A 15243-nucleotide genomic window follows, 5' to 3' on the forward strand; every position below is an offset into this window, starting at 1 on the left:
TTGGAACTATCCATAAAGGCGAATTATATGGCGAATTTGACTTACGAATAATTCCTTGTTTTTACAGATTACCGACTTGTTTCCGGATTTCCTCTCGATGTTCTTGTGGAAACCGATATTGTCGCATCCGAATTGTTTGGTCTGTGGTTGTATTGATTTTGCATGTCAATTTTTGAGATCGCTCGAGACGATCGCCAGGCAGATGAAGAACATCGGGATTCTTGACTTCCTGCTAAGAAAATCGGAGATTTTCGAAAAATTCGGGAAGTTATTGTTTTTACCGCGATTTTAGAAAATCGAGTTTTCATCAGAAATCGACGTTTTGATGTCCTAGGAAACTATTCTGACTATTTTCAGAATGATGTTCGAGTGTGTGTATGTATGGGTGTGTGTGTGTGTGTGTGAGTGTGTGTGAGTGTGTATGTATGTGTGTTAACTCTTAAACTAATTTGTAACTTTTAAACTAATGAATCGATTTGGATGGTTGAGGCGGTAATCGAAAGAACTTGTTCGCCATCAACTTTCCTGAAAATTTCAGATTATTTGATCAAGTAGACTCGAAAATATTGGCGAATTACTAAGAGAAAAATTTAGTTTTTTAGTTTTTTAGTGATTTCTTAGAAGCAACTTGAACGATCGACTTTAAAATCTAATAAGCTCTAGAACGTTATAAGCCACATCGGATGCGACCTCAAACATTTTAATCAGTCAATTTGTTCGAGAGATATCGTTGGAGAAAGAAATGGTAAAAAACAGTTTTTTTCGATTATCTTTGAAGTGACTTATCTGATCGATTCTTAAATCTAATCAGCTCTAGAACTCAATAAAACGCATCGATCGCCACCTTAACCATCTCAATCGGTTAATGCGTTCCAGAGATATCGAGGGAGAAAGAAATTGTGAAAAATGGTTTTTTCGAAATATTTTCGAAACGACTTAACGGATCGATTCTAAATTTTAATCAGCTCTAGAATTCAATAAAACGCGCCGATTGCCACCTCAAACGTCTATAATCGGGCTGATGCTGCTACTCTGGTCATCCTTTATCAAGGGCGCCACTGAAAGTGATAACGGCCTCCCAGAGCCGGACCTTAGATCATCAGGGTCGGTGTAAATTAATTAAGTGTAAGAGAGAGGAGAGGAAGGATAATTTATAATAATTTTGAATACACTTTTTATTTAACCTTTTACTTATTTAATAAACCTTTTTCCTTATAAACCGTTTTTAACTTTTATAAACCTTATAACACTTTGTCAATTACCTTTGACGACCTTATAAACCTTATAACCTTATGACCTTATAACCATATACCTTTTATACCTTATACATTATACTTTATAACTACCGTCAACTACCTTTGACGTTTTAAAACCTTATTCTCGTCAACTACCTTTGACGATTTCCTAGACCTTAATTGAGCCAACTACCTTTGGCATCACATACACACGCACACGACGTCATTATTACTACTGGCAAACTACCTTTGGCATTTATTTGAAACAATATGAAATTGTCCTACCTGACGAACCTCAATTTACAATAATAATTATTTAAAATTGATCCCCTGGATCTATACACGCGCACACTCACACTAGTCCTCTCGACTTATTTCCACACACACTGATTTTAAATGAATCTACAATGGCGTCTGGCCATCACTTTTCCGCCACGACTTTACAATAAATTAATTAATTTTAGAATAAGAAAATTTATTAATTAATTTATTTTTAATTGACTTATCACTTTTACTTTCATCCATTTTCATTTAGTGCTTATCTATATCCTCAATAAATTTACATCAGAGATCTCAATACCGCGTTTACCCGATACTTTAAAATATTCGTTACTGACTACTTTGGATTTCCGACTCTTTCTTTCCGGCCACTTGTTTCTCTTTTATTGTTATTAATTTTATTACAGTAAATTATTAATTAATATTATTTCATAACTTTATTTATTGAGTAATTAAATTTCCTCTCAGACTTCTCGCGTATGTTTAATCGATCATTCATTTATTTGTCGGTCTCTTTATAAATTTAAATTTAATTATTTCGATTAATTTTAATTATGTTACGTTCTGGCTTTAATTAAATTTAAATAAAAATTTTTAGAAATTTTTTTTTTGAAGTCTCGAATTATTTATTCGCCACAGTGGACGAATAAACGGTTCGACACTTCTTATAATCATAATTAATTAATAAATTAATAAATCGTTACTTTGTTGGCGATATAATTTTTATTCACCACCAACAATGTAACGGAAATCTTTTGCGATAAGAGAGTCGCCGTGGCTCGCGGATAGTCTAAACAGATGACGATGCATGAGATCCGGGCCACGACGATTCTCTCATAGGAAACCTGAGATGCAACGTTAACATTTTTGAAAATGTATAATACCAAGGAGCGACAGAATCAAGTCAGTCGTTTACAAGGCAGTCGATCACAAGATCTGGTAGAGCCCAGAACTCTTCACAAACCTGCTGGCTTGATCCTGTCACTCGGACTTAAAGCAAAATATATATCAGGTCAGGATGTGCGGTACAGCTCGGTCGTGAGATTCGAGGTGTCATCGCGGACCTCATCGAAGGTTGTCCGAAAATTAAGGCGGTGGAAGTTCTTGTTGAGCTTCCCAGCTCTTGTGTTGTTGAGCTTTCAAGCTCTTGTGTTGTTGAGCCTTCGAGCTCTGGTGGTTTGGTCGACGAATTAAAATTGCTTTCTTCTACGAAGGAACCGAGTCTTCGGGGCTCGTCTTGTTCGCGTTCAAAGGAGGCATCAAAGGAATTACTTGGGGCGAGCTATAGGGCCCACAATCGTCATCATGGTAAGTCAATAAACTTTTTTTTGCATAAAATAAAAGAAAGTCAACAGCTGACGCACCTGGGGTCTATCGACACCCTAACGACGTCAACCTGGTAAATTTAAAAATATTCTGTCTCATATGTTGAGAAGCCAGAATGTAACAATTACTTAATTTACTTAATTTCATTTATTTATTTTAATTAACGCAGGCTCGACCACGAAAATTCTGGCTTGTGTTTTACACAATAGGCCTAAAAATTTCTATGACGCAATAATTCTGGCAATGGCCTGGAATTATCAACGACACCCTGGATCCGGCTAAAAGGCCTGGATCCGGTTAGACAACGTCTGGCTTAAATTCATTTTAACACATTTATAACTCATTAATTTATTGCGGGCCTAGACGCGGATTACCCGACGAACGACTAAGTATTTACGTGAATTAAATTACTATTCTGGCTTGGGCCTAGAACAATTAATTTAATTAATACCTGATGTAATTTCTCTTGCGTAGTTTTCTGTGGCTTGTCTCCGTTTCGTCTTGTTGGGTTCCTTTGTCTCGTCTTGTTGGGTTCCTTTGTCTCGGTCTTGGCTCTCCGTTACTCTCGTCTCTTAAAATTCCAAATTTACTCGTACTCTCCTTCACCTGCTTTTCCAGTATAATTAATTAGATGTTATAAAGGATACCGGCTAATGGCCTGGTATCGATAATAAATTAATATTATAATCGCTTGGTTCCACAATTAGAATCCAAGTCTTAATTAATTAATTACCTGAGTTAGCGCTGCGTCTCAATCCTTCGGTGGTCTGTCCGGTTGTGTTCCGGTCTCAATTTTTCTCATCAACACTTATCACTGTGTACCCACTCGATAAAATTCGGCAACTTCCGGAAATCTGGAAACTCCTACTTACAACTAGGGGGGGATTGACGGACAAGCCCCTACATTTACCACTCCTGGCGACAAGTCGCGCTCTACCCCGGATAACCCTGGAGTAGTTATAGTTTTTATCGACGGCGCGCATATAATTTTCATATTAAATTGAATTTTCAACGGTTTTTCGAGGGTATGGTACTGTTTCATTCTTAAATGAACTACGACGTGAATACCTCTTTTTCCACCTTTTCCTTTATTTAGTAACAATTTGCCATCGTGGTGGGATTTTAACTTCTTCGATGTGCAGACTTTATTTCATTGCATGATCGCTTGTACTTGCAATCAGGGCACCTCCTTGGGGTGACGGTGGGCAACAAAGCCATCTGGCAGAGTCCCTGGGTTAACGGCGTGTGTGCCGTCATGGCAGGTACAAGTGATGAGTACTTTACTGTGCAGGGACTTGAAAACCCAGTATCGGCGTCTGGTCAGGGTGAGAAAGCAGGCCTGCAGGCGTTGTCATCCAGCGACTGCAGCTCTTCAGTAGTGGAAAACTTGGCTACTGGAGAGTACACTATTACAAGACGCAATTCTCATCTATGCAATCAGAGTCCTGATCTATTTTGTTACGTTTGTGGGGAGTTTGAGCCAGTAAAAAACCGCAGAACGTTTTCAGATAGATTAAAAAGAAATTTTGATGAATGCTTTCGGATTCAAATTACAAATTTGGATTCTACCTGGGTCCTACACTTTGTTTGTGGTCGATATAATATTATGTTGACACGATGGGAAAAAACCAAGAACAGAGAAAACTTGAAGTTCACAATTCCCATGATCTGGACTCCACCAACTAGTTCGCATAACTGTTACTTCTGTATGACTGAAATCACCGGTTTTACTTCGTCGAATAGAAGTAAAATACAGTACGCCAATGTTTCATCAGCTGTTAAGCCACAGAAAACAGTTATGTAAGGGTATGCCCTTGCTTCCCCGTACCAGGAAGTTCGGACAATCCTTCGATAGAAAATTGAGTGTTCGAAATTTTCGGGTTCTGAAATGTCTGACGTAGCTGAGTACGCAGCTCGATTTGGAATAGGGGAAAAGGTTGTTAAAATAATGTGACAATGATTCTAAATTTAATTTGGCTCTTTTATTATAAATACTTAATTAATTGTTTCATATATACACTTAATGCTAAATTTAATCATAATTAATAATTAATAATCGAGAGTTTTACAACGTAGTTTTACTACGCATGCGCCGCTTCCGTCTCACCGGGATACCAGTCCCAACTTTATTAATATAAATTTTCTCGATAATTTAATTATAATAATATTCCCGAGTCTTTTATTTAATTTAAACAAATAAAGAAATTTAACGTTGTCGAGGAAAAATCCTGACAACTAAAATTAAACCGGTAATAAATTTTCGCATGCACAGAAATAGAAAATAATTTTGACAAATTTAATATAAGAATTTAGAATCAAAAGACGATAAAATAAATGAGGGGATCTCCTCCACGTGTTAGACGAATATAAAATATTATTAATTTCAAAACCTTGATCCTGAAGAACTTACATCGACCTGTCCCAGGTGTTGCGGGGCGTTGGACATCTTAGTGAAAAAACAGCAGGATCTTTTCTTTCAAATACGAAGATTACGTAGTGAGAACTTTGGCTGAAGATGGAACACTCACAATCTGTGGCGTCTGCCTGAATAATAGACTTTATAGATATTTGGTGTGGTGGAAAAATTGAGCGACTGCTCTGTTCAACAAGTAGATGTTAATTAATTTTCGGTTGTGTCGTCTGGCAACGAGGTGTCCAGTTTACCCCCTACCTTCGTGCCGTTAAACCAAATTCGACGCAAGGGCGGGTGCGCAGATAAAGAAGGGCGCGAAATTTAATTTTTGCTGTTATAAATTGGAAGTTGTAGGCCGTTGGCCATTACAACCACGCGTCTCGTCTTTTCAAAAGTTGTCGCGCCGCTCTTATTCGCTATATTGTGTCTATAACTCTGAATTATTTTATCCGAGGCCTTTGGCTGGAATAAAATAGTTTTCCGCGTGAATTATTAATTAAATAAATTATAATATAGCGTCAATAAATTAATTGAGGCCGGAATTTATTCCAGTGGCTGAATTAATTCATAAATAAACTTTAATTTACTCGAATCTGTCAATAAAATTCAGGACCCGAGTGACGCCAACTCAATGGCCGAATTTCTAGTCAATTCACAACGTAATTCTAGTCACAATTTAATTATAAATTAATTTTAAGTTAATTAATTAAAATATCTGAATAAAATGAAGTCATAAAAAGGACGCTAGAATTTTGATAAATTGTTATTGAGTAAAATGGAAAGAAACGGATTATTTTAGTGTGAAGTAAATTAATGTATAGAAATAGTGGTAAAATTATTGGTGGAAAATTATAAGGAAAAATTAATTAATTAACACTTAATTTAAACAACAAATTAATCAATTAATATGTGTAAAATCAGTGAGTTGAAGGGAAATTAAGGAAGTGATAAATTGTAATCAGAATGAGTTAAAGTGAAAATTTTATATTGGAATTTTAGTTGAATTAGAGTCATGAAACTTTGGGTGAAAAGATTGTGATGATATTGAAAGTACAAAAGAAAATAGAGTTTCAAATAGAGTCAAGTAATGTTAATTAAAAGAAATTGTGGTTGTGATTTAGGTCCAGTGGACAAAATATAAGTTAGGTTTAAGATATGTCCGGTGGACACTAGGAAATAAGAAATGCGGGTTAACGTCCTGTGGACGGTTTTTTAAAAGTAATAATTACGGAAAATAAGGTTTAACGTCCGGTGGACGGTTTTTTTTTTTATAAAGGTGTATTAAGGTTCAAGGTTTAACGTCCGGTGGACGGTTTTTTAAAAAGAGGGTGTGTGTGTGTTACGTCCGGGAGACGCTTAAAATACGTGTGTGTGTGTGGGTGTGTGAATAACTTCCGGGGGACGATATTTAGTTTTGTCACAAGAAAAACGTCTAGGAGACGGAATTAGTTTGTCATAAGTTTAGTTGTCATAAGTATAGTTTGTCATAAGATTATTAACTGTTATGGAGTGTATTATTGTATAGACAACAATGTAAACCAACCAAAGTCGAGAAATTTTGACGTTATACGGAGTTTGACGTTAAATGGAGTGTCGATATATAGAGTTTACACTGTATATATATTAGGCTGATTCGAAAAACAAATAATTTTTTTTTCTTCCAAACAGGTTCAAAAGTTTTGTTTGGATAAAAAAAGACGCCTGTGAAAATTAGAGCTCTTAATATTAATATTAACATTGTCCGCATTGCACTTTTCTATTTCCCATAAGAATAACATGGAAAAAATTTTTTTTACGTCTTCTGATTTTTCTAAGTAGCTAACGATGCGTCATAGGGATAATTGGCAGGCATATTTTTGTAGGGAATTGAATGCTCTAAAAAAAAAGATTCTTATCATTTTTTGAGGAATCTATTTGTTCAAAAGTTATTTGAGGTCGAAGTCGAATTCATATGAAATTTTGAGATTTTCTTACTTTTCCGGCGAAACTATCAGACCTATTACAAAATATCATTTGACCTCTTTTGTAGACAATTTATTCCCTAGAAGTTATTCCGAATGAAGTTTTTCCGAATTCCGCATTGTTTTCTAGTTATTTTTATTTTAATGTCATGTTCATAAAAAAAACAGTCTTCTGATCGATTTTAAGAATCTTTTTTTGTAGAGCATTCAATAACCCACAAAAATATGCCTGCCAATTATCCCTATGTCGCATCGTTAGCTACTTATAAAAATCAGAAGACGTAAAAAAAATTTTTTCCATGTTATTCTTATGGGCAATAGAAAAGTGCAATGCGGACAATGTTAATATTAATATTAAGATCTCTAATTGTCACAGGCGTCTTTTTTTATCTAAACGAAACTTTTGAACCTGTTCGGAAGAAAAAAAAAATTGTTTGTTTTTTGAATCACCCTAATATATATATTAAATAATATGACAATTTTTTAATATCAAAGTTATTAAATTTTTATTCTGTCAACTATCAATCAAACATAAATCGCCAATACTTCAAAAATGTTCAAAGGTTTCGACAGTAATTTAAAAGTATAAAGTATCAATTTGATTATTTGAGTTAAGTAATACCATAAATTTTCTTAAGGAGGTTCATCGGTAGCAGTAGTTCGCAACTTTTAGAACGATATCTCTTGTGTAAAACATCGTAAGTACAAAAAGAAGTGGTAGAGATACAGTACACTTTTGTGCATCCTCTTATATGCACAGAAGTATAAAAATGATTCTATTGCGTCTTTTCCCCGACTTGGCTACGTTGCATTCTAACTTAAAATAATTTTTCATTGAGCAAATGTTATAGAAAGTGTTATGAATAATTTCGAGGTTATACATAGTTGGAGATAACAAATAATAAATAATAAATAATAATGCCTTCGCGACTAAAGAATGGAAGATTTATTAAAAAACGAGTTGCTGAGAAAATAAATAACTCTTTAGCAGTTTGTAACAGGGAAAAATGAGTTATTTTATTGACCAAAATCGTGATTTTTCGCTGATGGTCATTTACCCTACCCGCAACCCCAAACGAGCAATTTAATGAGTTTTTCGACTTGTCGCCGGGCGCGCTGATTGAAAATCCTCTTACGCTAGGCCCAATCATAAATTAGTCGAGGAGTGGTTTTCTGATAACAACCGAAGACACTCGAGCGAAATTATTAAAAATGTAAGACAGTAGCAGAGGAGACACATAACTGGCAGGGCCGGGTAGCCATCAAGACGTACAAACACAACCGGACAGACCACCAAGGATTGAGACGCTGAATTAACGCCGTAGAGTACAAGTAAATTTGGAACTTTGACGAACGAGACGGAAAGCCAAAGGAACCTGACGAGACGAACCACCAGACGGAGACAAAGCCACCAGAAAACATCAAAAATAAAATCAGGTATTACTGAAATTAATTGTTCTAGGCCCAAGTCAGAATATTAATTTAATTCACGTAAATACTTAGTCGTTCGTCGGGTAATCCGCGTCTAAGCCCGTAATAAATTAATTAGTTATAATTTGTTAAAATTAATTTAAGCCAGACGTTTGTCTAACCGGATCCAGGCCCTTTAGCCGGATCTAGGGCGTCGTTGATAATTCCAGGCCATTGACGAAATTATTGCGTCGTAGAAAATTCTAGGCCTATTGTGTGACAACACAAGCCAGAAATTTCGTGGTTGAGTCCGGGTTAAATAAAAGTAATTAATTAAAATAAATAAATTAAATTAAGTAAATTAATTAAATAAAATTAATTGAATAAATAAATTGAAATTTATAAAGAGACCGTTAAATAACTAAATAAGACAACGTTAACAGACGCGAAAACTCTGAGATAAAATTTAATTAATTAATAATTAAAATTATTAAATACTAGTAAATAATAAATTAAAGTTAATAACAATGAAAGAAAATTAAGTGTCTGAACAGAACAGAAATGAATCAAGGAAAGTCAAAAGTAGTCAGTGACGCATACTTTGAAGAATCGAGTGAGAATTGGGTGAACGTGGTATTGGAATTTCTGACGTAAATTTATTGTGGTTACAGATAATTACTAAAATGGAAATAAAAGTAATAGTGAGACAGTTGATTAAAAATTAATTAATTAATAATAATATCTTTAAACTAAATTTTAATTAATTAATTCTATTGTTAATAAAGGACGGTTAATTGAATGTATATTAATGAATTGTAATTTTAAACGGTGAATTGAATTGGAGGATTTTAATATTGGTAAAAGGAAAATTGTTAAAAGAGTGTGTGGGTTAAAAGTGAAAATAGTGTTAGTGATGTTAAAATTGTTAGTGGTAAAATTACGTTGAGGGTCAAGGTGACCACGTGAATTTGTTGTAAAGGTTTTAGATCACGTAGAGAGTCCAGGGGACCGCGTGAATAAATTAATTGTTAAGGTAAAAGTCGCGTAGAGGGTCCAGGGGACCACGCGGGAATAAATATAAGGTTTTAGCCACGTAGAGAGTTTTGGTGACCGCGTGGAGGATTAAGTTAAGGATTAGTTAAGTCGCGTGTGTGTGTATAATAAGTCCAGGGGACTCAGTGTGAGTGTGTGTATGTGATGCCAAAGGTAGTTGGCTTAATTAAGGTTTAGGAAATCGTCAAAGGTAGTTGACGAGAATAAGTTTTAAAAACGTCAAAGGTAGTTGACGGTGGTTATAAGGTTTATAAGTGTTATAAGGACAAAAGGTTTAATAAGGTAAAAAGGGTTATTAAGGTTTATAAGTGTTATAAGAACAAAAAGGTTTATAAAGTCATACAAATAAAGGTTAAAATTATTATTTAAATAAAGTGTTAATAATTATAAATTATCCTTCCTCTTCCTTCTCTTACAAATTAATTAATTTAGAACGACCCTGATGATCTAAGATCCGGCTCTGGGAGGCCGTTATTACTTCCAGTGGCGCCCTTAAATAGGACGACCAGAGTAGCAGCATAGCCCTGTTATATTTGGCGCTCAACTTTGAAAAACCCCCGTAAAAATTTGTAAGAGTAAGGTTGAGGAGTTTAATTATAATTGGTAAATAAAGTGGATGATTGTGCGGAAAGAAAAAGTAAAATTTTGAGTGTTTGGAAATTTAATTTTAACCGAAATTTATATTGATGAAGACAGTGAATTCTAATTGAATTACTTAATTAATAATTTACAGGTATTCTGAATAAGATTCTAAAAATGACTATATTCGTTCATGCATGATTATATATAATCATATATGATCATGTATAAACATATCCAATCATATATAATAAGACTTGGCCAATTTTTGGATCTAATCATATATAGATGATTATGCATAGTTATATATGATTAGACGAAAACTTTTTTCATCGGGAAATATATTCAAAACAGCTGAACCGATCAATTTTAAATTTAAATCAGCTTTAGAACTCAATAAAACATACTGATTAGCGTGTTTAAGGTCGAAATTGATTTATTAGCTCAAAATATGTCGGCATCGAAAAGTTAAAAGAACAATATTTTATGTAATTTTTCCCAAGTCAATCATAATATAGTATACTAAATTATATTTCAAATACTAACAACTCTTTGTCTTTATGGTCTCTTTCAACCGCCAAGTAATGTAATGTAACTGATTCTTCAGTTTAAATAATAATATCGACAAAAAAATTGAAAAAACACCGTTTTCAAAATTTTTCTTAGATATTTCGTGTGTTAATGCTCTGACATGAGTCAGAACTCATTGAATCCTGACTTCGATCTCGTACATCGATTTGTACCTAAGATTCTTTTCAAGTTCCCGCTAAGAAAATCGACGATTTTCGAAAAATTGGGAAGTTATTGTTTTCACTCCGATTTGCGAGAATCAAAATTTTATCAGATCTTGACGTTTTGAGGTCCTATGAAGCTATTCTGACTATTTTCAGAATGATGGCCAAGTGTGCGTATGTGTGTGTGTGTGTGTGTATATATATATATATATATATATGTGTGTGTGTGTGTGTGTGTGTGTGTGTGTGTGTGTGTGTGTGTGTGTGTGTGTGTGTGTGTATGTGTGTGTTTGTGTGATCGGTCTATAACTTTTTAACTAATGAACCGATTCGGATGGTTAAGGTGGCAATCAAAAGAGCTTATTGGCCATCAACTGTCCTAGAAATTTCAGATCATTTGATCAAGTAGACTCGAAAATATCGCCGAATTACGAAAAACAAAAATTTTTTTTTTTAGTTTTTTTATTGATTTCTGAGAAACGACTCATACAATCGATTTCAAAATCTTATCAGCTCTAGAACTTAATAAAACGCGTCGATTGCCACCTCCGCCATCTTAATCAGATAATTTATTCGAGAGTTATCGCGGGACAAAGAAATGGAAAGAAATCGGTTTTTTATGATTATTTTCGAAACGACTGAATTAAACAATTCCAAAATCTGATTAGCTTTAGAATTTATTAAAACGCGTCGATTACCATCTTAACCATCAAAATCGGGTCATTTGTCTAAGAAGTATCGTGGAAAAATGAAACGGTCAAAAACGGTTTTATGTAAATATCTTTGAAATAACTGAACCAAATGATTTCAAAATCAGTTCAGCTTTAGACTTTGTCAAAACAGGTCGATTGCCCCTTCAAACATAAGAATCAGATCATTTATCTATGAAATATCGTGGGAGAAATGAATGCTAAAAAAACGGTTTCTTCCAAATATCTTTGAAACGACTGAGCCAATCGATTTCAAATTTTGATCAGCTCTAAAATTGAGCAAGACGCGCTGATCGCGACATTAAATGTTAGAATCGGTTGATTAGTTCACAAGAAATTGGCGTCAAAATGTTAGACAAATAACATTTTGTGTTATTTTTTCCGGATAAGTCATAATATAATTTACTAAAATATGTCCAAAATCATACCAACCCTTCGTCTTTATGGTCTTTCGATCTCCATATAATTTCATCTAACTCGTTCTTGAGTTTGAATCATAATATCAACAAAAATTTTAAAAACCTCATTTTTTAATATTTTATATATTAATGCTCTGATCTGAGTCAAAACTCATTTAAATCTTTATCTTTATTGCTGAAATTGATTTCTACCTCAATTTATTTATTTTATTAAACATAATCAGGGTTGAAAATTTAAAAACCGCATGTTCATTAATGATTTTCGATTCTTAAATTTTTAAACTTTAACACAAAACGTAACTTGTTTGAGATTAAAAGGCTCATAAAGAAACATTTGCATGTAAAAACATTTTTGAGCTCGAAAACGTACTCGCACTAATGTTTTCGAGCTTTTTGAGCTCGAAAACAGCGGGAAGTTTTGGGGCTGGCCCACAGGGTCAACCGACGCCCAGATTTTTTTTATTGTGGGCGGGCCTATCTGACTGACCCTTGGTCATATCGGGCCCAAAAGTCTCTCCAGGCTCTTAAGGTTTCTCAAAATCCATCACGATAAATAATTATTTAGCTCTGGGCCTAGCAGTGATGATTGACTGGTGGGAAGTAATTTTTTTTTTTCGGACACAAATCAATGATTTCAAGTGAGTTCAGGAATAAATACTTTGTCAGAATATTTCATTGAGAGAGTAACTTGCTTATTATATCAGATTACAATTAATTAATGTAACGGGGCTGTTAGGCCCACCTCCGTTTGATGGGAGGCCAATACCTCGCCCTCTTGGGCATACTCGCGCTGCGTGGTACCTATTTATATAATAAACACCACCATACATTATAAAAGTGAAATATGAACATAAGCTCACATCAGCTTACCCATTAGGCATGCATTGCATGTAGGCGCCTCACCAACAACCACTACCAGTCCGACCTAATTTGGACCCAAATACTCCTCCCATCTCAGGAAATAGAGAGACTCTGGTCGAAGTGGGGCTTGGAATAGATCCTCCATGGTACCAGACTTCAGCTCTGGTCAACTGCTTGCATAGATAGTGGTGGGATGCAAGTTCTCCCCATACTCTATGTAAAGGGCTTCTCCACTTGTCTCTTTCGGGTTTTCAACAAGCAATTATCCGCTTGTTCGTCCCCTGCTAGATTTTCTACTTTTCTCAAGTCAGTAGCATACTAATTATTCAAGCCAAATTAAAGTTTAGAGCAGTTTGGGGGATATATCAGATAGCAGTCAATTGTTTTTCTTTATAAGCACGAGGCGCTCTTTACATCTTTACGTCCCTGATTTTTTGCTGGCCGCTGCTTATTGCGGTCACCAGCTTCAGCTTCATCTATTAAACGATGCTCGGAGCTTTCAACAGTAATATTTCGAAGATGATTTTGTGGTGTTAACGTAAGTTTATTATCGTTATTTTCTTTTGCAAAGTCGTCACTCATGGTTTGCACTGGTGATTCCCTGGTTTGTACCATACTTGACGATGCTGCAGGGTTATCTTCCATGTTTAAAGTTTGACATGTAGAAGGTCTTGGTATGATAGTTGAATGCTGTCTACCGCTTTCAACTTTTCATTTCCAATGGAAGGTTTTCGAAGGATCATCGTGTTCAAGGTCTTTTTAACGGGTCTAAGTAGTGTTCTTTTCCAAAACGGAGTTGTTGGATCCACTCCTGTCGTTAAATATTTTTCTCTTAGGTTAGTAATTTGATTTACTTTTTCAGGGCTCGCCGGAGTAATCTCTATTTGCACTTCTGTATCCGATATGCTGGCCACACTCGCGTCGTCATCCTCGACATCCGTCTCTGAGTTTACACGGAGAAATTCATCTTCTTGTTTTTCGTCTTCCTTCTCTGACTCAGTCGACACTTCTACTTCCTCATATTCATGTGCAAGAAGGGTAGTGTGGAGAAATTTCTGGACGTCTTCTACCACCATAGGGCTAGGCACGGGGAGTAGATTAATATAATCTTCCTGCCGTTCCGTCTTTGTCGATCGATGGCTTCTGGGGTATCTTCACTGTCGTCAGCTGCACTTTTTTCAGCTTCTACCAATAGATACTCAGCATTCATCAAGCGGATTGCTTGTTCTTCTACCGCAGAGATATGGTCTGAATTGCTGCACGGCATATAGGACTGCCGAACACTCTTTTTCATTGTTGGTGCATCTTGTTTCGGTCTTATACAAGACACGAGATGTACAGGAAACATTTATCTCGATTTTATCACTTGTTTTTGCAGCTGGGTCGTTGTCCTCGTTTCTAACTTCTTGACATAAAATGCCCGATATTCCGACCTCTGATACGCTTGTGGCCAAAATAAATGGTTTTTTTAACTCGGGATAAGCGAAGAAAGAGTTTTTGCAAAATGCATTTTGAAAATCATTGAAAGCGTTCTTAGCTTCCTCTGACCAAACAAACGGTTTTGTTTTTTCTGGTAAGGTCAGTGATAGGCTTAACTCTTTCCGCGAAATTTTCAATAAAACGGTGGTAATAATTCGCCAGACCCATAAATTTACGAGCTTCGGTATGATTGCGCGGTTTAGAAGCCTTCCATAGTGAAGAAATCATCTTAGGATCGGGTTTTACTCCATCCTTCGTTATAATGTGACCCAAATATTCAACCTCGGGGCACAGACATTTGCATTTCTTGGGCTGAAGAGTCAGCCCAGCTTCTCTGAGGTGGTTGAAAATTCTTTGAACTCTTACTTCATGATATTTAAGTGAAAATGCATAGCTCACGAAGTCATCGAGATATATAAATAATTTTGTGCCTTTGAGACCACTTAAAGTAGAATCCATCATACGTTCGAAGATTTTAGGTGCACATTCTAATCCGAATGGCATGCAACAGTATTCGTAATGCCCCTCGGGGGTTGAAAATGCAGTTTTTTCTGCATCCCTAGGGTCCATTGGAACTTGATGGAATCCACTCGCCAGACAAAATACGCTGAAGTATTTGGCTCCACCAAGTTGATCTAAAATATCGATTATTAGAGGTAGAGGGTAAGCGTCCCCCACTGTAACTTTATTCGGATTTTGGAAATCAATAACCATGCGCCACTTCTTGTTATCATGCGCATCAGGTTTCTTTGGAACTATCCATAAAGGCGAATTATATGGCGAA

Source organism: Microplitis mediator, chromosome 10, assembly GCF_029852145.1.
Source record: "Microplitis mediator isolate UGA2020A chromosome 10, iyMicMedi2.1, whole genome shotgun sequence".
NCBI classification, from domain to species: domain Eukaryota; kingdom Metazoa; phylum Arthropoda; class Insecta; order Hymenoptera; family Braconidae; genus Microplitis; species Microplitis mediator.